This window comes from Mauremys reevesii, linkage group 2, assembly GCF_016161935.1.
Source record: "Mauremys reevesii isolate NIE-2019 linkage group 2, ASM1616193v1, whole genome shotgun sequence".
NCBI classification, from domain to species: domain Eukaryota; kingdom Metazoa; phylum Chordata; order Testudines; family Geoemydidae; genus Mauremys; species Mauremys reevesii.
Window position 1 is genome coordinate 266966308 of NC_052624.1, and position 10790 is coordinate 266977097.

The 10790-nt window shown below is 44.1% G+C and overlaps 1 non-coding gene across 1 annotated transcript; it reads left to right on the forward strand.

The window, feature by feature from the left end:
* The first annotated feature begins 5539 nt into the window (after positions 1-5539).
* On the forward strand, positions 5540-5750 carry LOC120399697. The gene has a single exon (XR_005595304.1). It is a non-coding gene; the product is annotated as a small nucleolar RNA U3 (small nucleolar RNA).
* The last annotated feature ends 5040 nt before the right edge of the window (positions 5751-10790 follow it).

Sequence of the window (10790 nt, forward strand, 5' to 3'; positions counted from 1 at the left end):
GCTCACCCAAAAACCCTTTTATCAGCACAGCCAACAGGTTGGAAAGTAATGACAGATCACTCTTTTTTCCTTTACAAGTTACAAAAAATTGAGTATGTATCTTTAAAAAAAAATGACAGCTTACATATCTGTATATAAACATAATCAACTTTTCTGTCGGACTGTGAAAAATATTTATGGAGAAACTTTTAATACTTTATTTGATAAATATTTCAAATTACCTTTTTTTTTCAAGTGAAAACAGAAATAGGTATATTTTTCTAACCAATATCACTCTTCATTCCCTATTGAAATTAAACATTGCTACTTTAATAACTGATAACTTTACTCAAAGGGAAAACAGTAATATTTTCAAATACCATTATATATAAAAATTAAACAATGCCACTTTAAGGGTATTCAAAGTTTGCAGCATTTATATTTAAAGTGTTTTCATCATTTGTGGAGTCTAATTTTTGAAATATTATGGATTAGTTTAATGTATTCTTAATGTATGTTTTATATTTAAATATTCTTTACAATCAGTCTCCTGTAAACCAGGGGTTAAAGATCCTGAGCCAAATATGCACCCCCAGCTAACTAACGTTATGATACTTATTGTTCATTTGTAGATTTGTCACTTTCTCTGGGTAATGAATGTTGTAAGGCTCTGATTTAGCAGGGACCACTAACATGCTTAAAGTTACACACGTGTTTAAATACCCTTCTGAGTCTGGGTCGAAGGACAAATACTACTCATTAGAGTTTGTAATAGGGCAACAGTAAATCCTGTGTGTGCTTGTGTTGAAGAGCAACTTGCAAATGTAATTTGATTAAATGGACCTATAATTTGTCTACAGAACAAGATACAAGACATTTCTGAACAAACATGATGAGGTGTTGAACTGGGATCTATTTAAAATACATAACAGTGCCATAGACTCCAGCGTGCTACTAAAAATACAAGCACCACATAGCATCCCGCTGCCACCTGAAAGTAAAAGCTGAACTTCTTTGCACGGTTATATTAGATGCTCAGCAAATTTAGGCTAAACAATGTAGTTGCTATAATAAAGCTTCGTATTAATAAAAAGTTTCGAGTTAGATCATCAAATACTAGAGCTATCCTATGAGAAAAGTGGAAGAGGTCTTATCTAGATTTCAAAATCCAAGAGTAATTTCAGTTTTGCATGCAATTTTGACTTGATACAGATAGGGCATAACTCCGCACTTGCAGCTCCCCTTTTTGAAGCTATGTGCTGGATTTAAGCAGTCACCCATGGCCTGACTTTTCTCCCATTGAAGTAAATGGAAGTTTTACTACAAGGATGAGCTCCACCCACACTCAAACCTGCGCACAGGAAACTCCCCTTTAAGCATGGTATCCCCCATCAAGGGGCACCAGGGACCCATACTGCTCTACCCCTCCTTCTCCTGAGCACTTTGGAAAATCCCACTTTATGGGTGAAATCCTGGCCCCATTGAAGGCAATATGAGTTTTGCCATTGCCTTCAACAGGATCAGGATTTTTCACCCTGTAGGTTTAACCAATATCCTTTCAGAATTGCCAAAGCACCTGAGGGGTATCAGGCTGAAACTCATACAAGAGTCTCTCTCTTGGGCCTGAAGTTTTTAAATCACATCAGGATCTTCTGAGGCAAATGGCTTCAATCTTGGGCATTCAGGCTGAGTTTGTGCAGGAAAATACACACAAGTTGATGGACATTCTGCAGTCCTTGGCCCCAGAAAAGGTAGCTCTCCCTATAAATAAAGTACTATTGGAACCCGCTGTGACAGGTTGGATCACAGAACCCACCTTGGGAACCCCCACCAGATGTGCCTAGACCACCTCGGCCCCTGCTTTCCTGCCCTGTCAGCTTGGGACTTCAGTGCCCTGCCTGGTTTGAGCCAGAATCACTAGCCTGCTGCAAACTCGGACCCAGGTCGGAATCATGTCTCTTAACAACTGTAGGCTTGCCTGAAAGCAGCTCACAGAAGTGTTCTTGTCTTCAACACTCAGATGCCCAACTCCCAATGGGGTCCAAACCCCAAATAAATCCATTTTACCCTCTATAAAGCTTATAGAGGGTAAGCTTTATACAGGGTAAACGCATAAAATTTTTCACCCTCTATAACACTGATCGAGAGATATGCACGGCTGTTTGCCCACCCAGGTATTAACACATACTCTGAGTTAATAAGTAAAATGATTTTATTAAATACAGAAAGTAGGATTTAAGTGGTTCCAAGTAGTGACAGATGGAACAAAGTGAACTACTAAGTAAAATAAAACATGCAAATTATGTCTAATACAGTAAGAAACTGAATACAGATAAGATCCTCACCAGTTCCAGAATGCTTCCTTTTACAGACCAATCTCCTTTTAGTCTGGGTCCAGCAATCACTCACACCCCTTGCAGTCACTGTCCTTTGTTCCAGTTTCTTTCAGGTATCTTTGGGGATGGAGAGGTTCTCTCTCTTCAGCCAGCTGAAGACAAAATGGAGGGGTCTCTCACAGGCTTAAATAGACTTTCTCTTGTGGGTTGAGATCCCCTCCTCTCTCCTATGCAAAGTCCAGCTACAAAATGGAGTTTTGGAGTCACCTGGGCAAGTCACATGTCCACGCATGACTGAGTTCCTTACCAGCCAAGCCACATTCCTAGGAAAGCCTAGATGTGGATTGGTGTCTTCAAGTTCATTGTTGGCTTAAATGTTTCTTGATTGGGAAAGAATAGTCTTTTCTCAGGAAGCTGACCAACTGCTTCACTACAGCCTACGTAGAATCAAACAAGTATGTAGCCAATATTTATAACTACGAATACAAAAATGATACATGCATACAAATAGGATTCAGTAGATCATAACCTTTACAGAGATGTTACATGGCATATGTAACATAAAACACATTCTAATTATGTTATATATATATACACCCTAAAGCATATTTCTATAAAGCCTTATGGGTGGCACCGTCACACCTGCAAAGATCGTGGGATACCCATGCTTCCTTACCTCCAACAGGGAAGTGTACTGACAAATGAAACTATACAAAGTCCTGTGCAAAGTCCTGAGTGCTTCAATTCTCATCCAGCCTCCAACTCCCTTGTTGTAATGGCAACTAAAGAGAGATTGTTTCATGGGAGATATAAGTCCATACCTAAGGCCAAGAGTCTAAGAGGTTGGCTTTGAAGGGGAGAAAAATGTATTTGATCTCATCCTTACAAATGAGCATTGCAAATCAGCAGGTGCTGTTCTCCCCATTCACAAAATCATACTTTGAGACTATAATCAAAGTCACAGACATGTTGCCTAAATCCTCCAAAGAAAAGTTCAGGATATTCATTACAGAAGGTTGACTGGTTGCCAAGACGTCTTTGAAATCAGAACTGGACATAGGGATGCAGCTTCCGGAATTAATGTCTTTCCTCCTCCTCTCTTAAAGTCCCCGTGTGATCCTGGAATATGCTTCCTCTTCTTGTTGACTGTGCCATTCTGACAAGCCTCCATAGTCAAAACTGCCAAAGATAGAGTTCAACAGCATCACTGGCAGCAATGGTGTGCTGCTGAGACTCTGCCCCTAAATCTCCTCTTCTTCCTTCTCTGGTCCGGTTCAAGGGGGCGCCTCAAGGTGTGGGGGAGCTGCTGCAGGATGGAGGGTGCCTAAGGGGGGAAGGAGGAGAGCTGCTGTGCAGGGAGGGGAGATGCCACAGGGGGGCGCCTCAGGGCGGGGCGGGGGAGGGCGCAAGGTGGAAGTTTCGCCTAGGACGCGAAACATCCTTGCACGGGCCCTGTCTAGGAGACGCATTAGCACAGTCGACGGGTTATTTACATGATGGGCAGGAAAATACAAGCTCCTCTACCCACGTGACACAACAAGGGGGCCTCTGCACTCGTCTAGCTCTGTGTAAAACAAGGCCTTCAAATTGTTCACATGCTTGAAAATGGCCCTGAAGCCAATGATGCAAGATTGAACTTCTTTCATTTCCTCTGTAGCAGTCGATGCTGACAGCGCAACATTAATCAGAGGAGCAGGACAGATAATAGGCAGCAGCTCCGGCTTCTGAGTGAATTTAACGTCCCAGGCAAACTTGTCCATGTAGGATACAGAATTTGTATTAGTTGTGGCCAATATAGCTGGTACATCTGAACCATGGTAGTTATGGCTGCGGCAACAAAACAGTTGTGAGCAGCGGGAACGAATGTCTCCTCAGCACAAAAGAAACGAGGCTTTATCACTTTGAAATCAACCAACAGTAACCAACGGCCAAGAATCGGAAGGTCCAAAGCATCAGGAGACTCCTCAAAAATCAGACTAGACACCACATCTCCATCCATTCTTTGCATCAGTTTTGCTACTAAAGCATCATCATTATCTTTCAGATCCTTACAAATCAGGTTGTCTGCATTAGGAAGGGTTTTTGCTGCTGGACACTATTACTGCACAAAGTCACTAATAGGCCCCCCCGGCAATTAACGGTGATTGTCCGAGGAAACAAAGAGCATGCACAAATTCATTGACACGCTGGTGCTCTGGGCTCTCTTTCGCTAAAGCCTCACTGAAAGCTCCTCATATTGACTGTTTATCCCAACGCTCACTTTCTTCTTTAAGCTTCTCCTGTTGCTTGCTTTTGACATGCTCCTTTATTCTGTCATCGCGAGCGCTGACCACAACACTGCCGTACTTGCAGCGCAAGGCATCCTCTTCGCTCCTGTCTTTACTTGCCTTGAAAAGTTTGAAGCACTGATTTTCTTGTTGGTATTCAGGCATAGCTTTGCGGTTTTGAGCCCAAATGTACCTTCTTAGCTTGTCTTTATCAGTGGGTGATTGATTGATCAATTAAATTCAGCTCTGCGCCACACGGACGCAAAGAAATAGGCGGGCAGCGTCTCCTTGTGGGCCAATCATACCGTGATATTAATGTGATTTGATTTTTCCAATCTCCACCATATGTGGGTGTTTTGTGTTTTACACTGTGAGATTCCTTCAGTCTCAGAACTTCAAGACACAATTGCATAAAGTGTTAGTGTTTACCAAAAATAAAGACCTGAAAATACTATTGAGTGGTTTGATAAAATATCATGTCTACGCTCCTGCTCCCTGAAGAATGGTAAGACTGGCCCTGGGGTTCAGGAAACACTCCTCATTGCAGAGCACGGCTCCCGACCGCTGACTTTCTCCAGTTTAGTCTATGGTGCCAAAGAAAGGTGCTCTTGGTGTCCAAAACTGCATAGGCTGTGGTTTCTAGAGAGCTCTTGGCTTGGCCAGCTAGAGGATTGTTGTCTTAGGCATTGCTGAGAAGGGAGCGGGGAGAAGATTGGTTGAGTGGCCTGTCTGTGTCTTCAGTTTATGCAAATGAAAGGGGATGGCTACTTTGATCCTCTTTGCTTTGATAGGCACCCTAGAGAAGGGGGCCATGGAGGGCAGAGTTGAGAGCCAGGATCTGTTCACGTGGGGCTTCTCGTAGTGCTCTCTCTCTCTCGTGAAGGCCAAATTGTAGCACCCACCAGTTAGAGGACAATGCGCCGGAATGGTCTGTGACTGTCTAGGTGGGTGTTGGTTAAGGCTATGCTTTCAGGGATCATTTTAGTTGGTGACTGGAGAAGAGTGTTTGTAAAAGCCTGGTCTTGCTAACCACGATGAGGAGCTGTAGTGTTTCTTTCTGAGCATGACAGTGGCTGAGAGTGCTGTTCTGTGGTAGCTGCTTTCTGCTGTGGAAGAGTGTCTTGCTCTTCCTGAAAAGAGCAGGGGAAAGAAACACAGTCTGAGTGGTTAGCTTTGAACTTGTTCTGTTGGGTATGAAGAGAAGTTTGGGTGTACCCCCTTGGTAGCTGTGTTCCTTGTGGGTTTGGTGTGCTGAGTTCTCAGCAGTGAAATGTTCCATCTGCTTTCAGGTGGTGTGTGACTGGGTGGTATCTATCAGCAGGCTTCAAAGAAAAGCTTTCTTTTTGGATGTTACTGTGTCTCCATTAGGTCCTTATTCCTTGTCTCTGCAATCAGCAGGTTTCCCATAAAAAGGTTGTCTTTTATCTCTTGCTTGTTGTACTTCATCTGAATAGCTATTTCTCCTTCCTTCACTGAGTCTGACAATGCTTCTCCCCATGGCACCTGCCAATTGTCCTCCACGCTGGAAGCAATGGATGACACTTCCCTGCTAACACCACCAGAGCCACTGGCGCTTGGGAAGATTTTGTCTCTTCCCGAGTGGTAAAGCTGAGATGGGCAGGATAGTAGCCAGTAGTCCCACCATTCTTGCTCTCTGAGATGCCTAGAACATGTCCCCAGCTCTAGGTTACACGCTGTTGAGCGACTTTCATCCAGGTGAATAGCCCTTAGAAATTGTAACGGGGATTATCTGGACTCTGGTCTGGTTCAAAGGAAAACCTATGGCTCTATAGGTCTGCTTTTATGTAGTGGTCTGTGTTTCCCCTTTTTACTTGTAAAAAAGAAAATCTGGGAATGTTTCAGTGTTTATTTTCCAAACCTTCAAACCAGCATGGAAACAGGATAAATATGAAAAAATTAAAACATTGTGAAAAATTGTGGGGCGGGGGCGAGGGGAAGGAAAACTTTTTGCAATATAAGCGTTTTATGACAGTATAATGGGAACTTTCTTTTCATGTACAAAGGTCTATTTTGTCTCTCTCGGAGCTAGTAGTTTTCCCATAATCCTGGTTTGCCTACGCTCAGGTAATTTTCTTCAAGCTCTCCTCGCTCAAGTTGAACCTCATGCTGGCTTGGAGGTAGTCCAACTTTGAAACTATGCACTCTGCCTCAATAGATAAGGGGGTAGACTCAACGCTCACCGTGCCTCTTTGCTGCAGCTGGGAAGTGTGTCTTGATGACTGTTCCAAAAAGCCAGCACATCCAGTTTTGCATTGTCAGAGGTAGGCAAGTTTATGGGAAGGGGGCCATGGAGGGCAGAGTTGAGAGACAGGATCTGTTCACGTGGGGCTTCTCGTAGTGCTGGAAGACGACGTTCCAAAAAGAATCTTTGGCACCACACACTTTGGGGTTCAGATTACAGGTCACGGTCGTCTCCCATTTCTCTCTGAGCATTGTATGGAAAGTTTTGAACACTTTTTTGGTTTTCTTGTGTTCCAGGGTCAGAAGGATTTCCAGCAACAGCTGGGTTTTCTCGCTGTCTGCTTCTCCTTCAGCTTTTGTGCTCAATTCAGCTGAGATTTTGGTTGTCAGGATCCATTAAACATCTGTATTGCAAACATGTTGGCAGTAGTCAGAGAAAACTCTAGTGTCTTCTGTGTGTGTCACACAGCGATTCCACGTTTTCAACAATTAACATTACCTTGGTGCGCAGAATCTGGCAGTCATTCTGCTTAGTTGCCAGTCTCTTCAGAGTTTCTGCTTGAGAACCACCAAACTCAGGATGATCTAGGAGATGCATTAGCACAGTCGACGCGTTATTTCCATGATGGGCAGGAAAATACAAGCTCCTCTAACCACGTGGCACAACGGGGGGGGGGGCCTCTGCACTCGTCTCGCTCTGTGTAAAATAAGATGCCTTGGGAACTTTGACTGTAACAATTTAAACTCGCTTGGCACTTAGGCACCTACAGTGTTTGGCAGTAACTGAGTGGAGGATTGTGAATTCCAGGGGGGTTTGATTGTGGCATTTAGGCACCTAAGGGGGCTGCTCTCAGTCCCCCACCCACCCTGGGCAGGTGGATGGTTCGCAACTCCCCACAGATACCCAAGCTCCCCAGGCCGGGCTCTGCTTCGGGCTTGGCTGGGGGGCAGGGCCTTGTGGGGAAGAGAAGGGGCAGAGCCTCTGGTAAAAAGTAGATGGGCCAGGCCCATCCACGATCAAAAAGTGGGAGAGCCATGGCCCCTTGGCCTCCCTGTTTGGGTGGGTCTGATGGAGTCTCTGGGGTGCAACCTGTACTGTGGGACCACTGAGCCCTATATCCCACCAACCTGGGGTACCCCTCTCACACTGCAATGCTACCAAGCCACAAACCTCTGGCAGGTACGTCACTTACACATCGCAAGAAGCTTGGCCTCTAGCAGCTGGATATTGTTGTGAGGAGGACATTAGTCTCAGCTACACCAGAGCGTGAGTACTAATGCCTGGAAAGTGTAAGCAGTTTTCTTCCTACACACTAGACCTATCCTGCCCCTATTAATTAATGTACAAAACATTTCAGAAATATTACAAATACCAGCTGCAACACTCTCTTTATGGAATTGGTAGTTTAATTCTAGAACACAATGACAATACTGCAGTAGCTGAGGTAGCCCTGAGTGAGAACTATTGACTTTCTTTTTATGAACAATTTTATTGAGGAAGTGTATGCAGACTATAAACTAAGAACATTTCTCAGCTTTTAACATGGCATTTAAAATAGTATTTTGTTAAACCATGTCTAATGAATATAAACCCAGTTCCTCAAGTTTACTGAAACAAGAACAAAAAAACCTTTTCACAGAACTGACACTTGTTCCCAAGATGCTATAGCTATATGCTCCCTGATGTGTTTCTATAACTGCATAACTGCAACTGGTTCTTTACACATTTAAAAATAATTGTTCAAAGTGGCAAGTATTTTAAATATTTGGGACTGATTCTGATCTCACCTTAGCAGTTTTGCACCAGTTTAATTGCACTGATTTCAATGGTATTGTATTAGCATAAGCCACGAATAAATGAAAGTAGAATGAGGCCACCTAGAAACAATGCAAATTTTATAAACATATTTTCACACCGAATGTTGATTTTGAAGTCTTATGTTTTTTGTTAAAATTATTTCCTACATTATCATCAACTGGGGTCTTTTATTACTTAATAGCTACAGTAAAAGCTCTTTTATCTGGCACTTCACCAACTGGCAAGCTCTATAAAATGCCATTTCTGATCTCCACTGAAAGTCCAGTTTATAGTACGGTTGGTGTGGGGCCGGCAGGGGGCTGAGGCGTGGGAGGGGCTGCGGAGTGTGCTCTGGGAGGCAGTTTGGGGCAAGGGGTTGAGGTGGAGGAGGGGCTTCGGCACTCACATCTGGTGGCTTCCCACAAGCAGTTCCCTGTCTCTGCTGTTGCTGGCAGAGGTGCAGCCAGGAGGCTCTGCAGGCATGGTACCTCCCCAAGTGCTAACTCCACGGCTCCCAGCCCATTGGCTGGGAGCTGCAGCCAATGGGAGCTGCAGGGGGCAGTGCCTGCAGATGGAGGCAGCGTGCCTGCTTGCAGAGTCACCTGGCCGCGCCTCTGCCAAGAGCAGCAGAGACAGGGAGCCGTCAGAAGTGAGCTCCCTCCCTGGATTCAAACTCCCTCGCCAGAGTCCATGCCTGGCAGCCCCTCCCACACCCCTGCCCCACACTCCAAACCCCTTCCTCTGAGTTAACCGGCATTTTTAATTTACTGGCACCCCCCGTTTCCCCAACGTACCAGTTGAAAAAGCTTTTACTGTATTATCAATTAAAACAAGAAGAGGTCATCATTACAACAAAACAACTATCAGAGTTAAAATATCTGGTGGGGAAGTGTAGTATCCTTCCATATTCTTTATGAAAATATGCTTATGATATGAATATGACATAGCTGAGATCTCACATGAGCCATCTTGCATAAAGTATATCATTGGAAAATTATGATTTACTGAATGTGATCAAATTTGTATGCCCGTATCCTTTATGTATCTGGAGTTAGGAATATTGACTATGAATTTCAACTATGCTACTTTGGGAGACACCCACTGCTAACACTTCAGGTACAACAATGGAAAAGACAGCGAGGGCGGATGGCCCATCACTGAGGACAATGAGTTGTGAAAAGCTTGCCCTTCCTGTGGATGCTCCATACTGCCACTGACTCATGGATGCTGTGATCCTACAGTCAGGTGGTCTTGTCACCTGACACTAAAACATTACCTAGGACTTCTTGTAGCTTTCCACTGTAAGGGGAGTCAAGTTTGGGAAACAAAGGATTCGCACCTTATGTAGATCCTATTTAAGGTGGGGGGGAAGGCAAACAGACTCCTACTCTCCCTGGCTTGTCTGCCCAAGAAGAGAAACTGCAAAAGGGAAGGCAAAGGGGGGAGTCTAGACTGAGACAGGGGTCCAGTCTGAAAAGGAATATAACTGGAACTCTAACCCACAGAAACTTTGCAAATTGCCTGCACCAATATTTAGGGTGAGAAAGACTATTTTGTAACCAATTTCTCTAGTGAAACTAGTTTAGGTTGCGTGTTTGATTTCATTTGCTTAATAATCTGCTTTGTTCTGTTTGTTACCCCTTTGACGACTTAAAATCTGCCTTTTATAGTTAATAAAATTTGTTTAGTTTATTATTGAACCCAGTTTCTGTAATTTCTAACTGGGGGGAAAAAAGCATGCACATCTCTCTCCACATTGAGGAAGGGAGCAAATTTCATAATATATCTTTGGGTCTCCACTCCAAGGGAGGTGGACATCTGAGTGCTGGAGCAAGTCCCTTAAGCTGAGTCTTCCCAGAGCTGATGTGCAGCTGGGTGTGGCTCTGCCTGTGTGTGTGTTGGGGAGGTTTTAAGAGCTTGGCTCAGCAAGACAGGTTAAAGGGGGCCCATGCTGGCACAACAGGTAGACTCTCTGGTATCTCAGCACATCAAGTGGCTTCCCAATGGGACCAACCCGTCACAGTAACCTTCACTAATGGACTGTTTATTTCTTTGAGGACCTGATCCTTTGCTCATTGAAGTCAAGGACAAAGCTACCACTAACTTTAGCAGTGCAAGATCAGGGCCTAAATCCTCTTCCAGTATGTGTTCATCTTTTAGATGATATTGAGTAGGGAAATCATCATCTGTGAAATCATCCAAATCCAC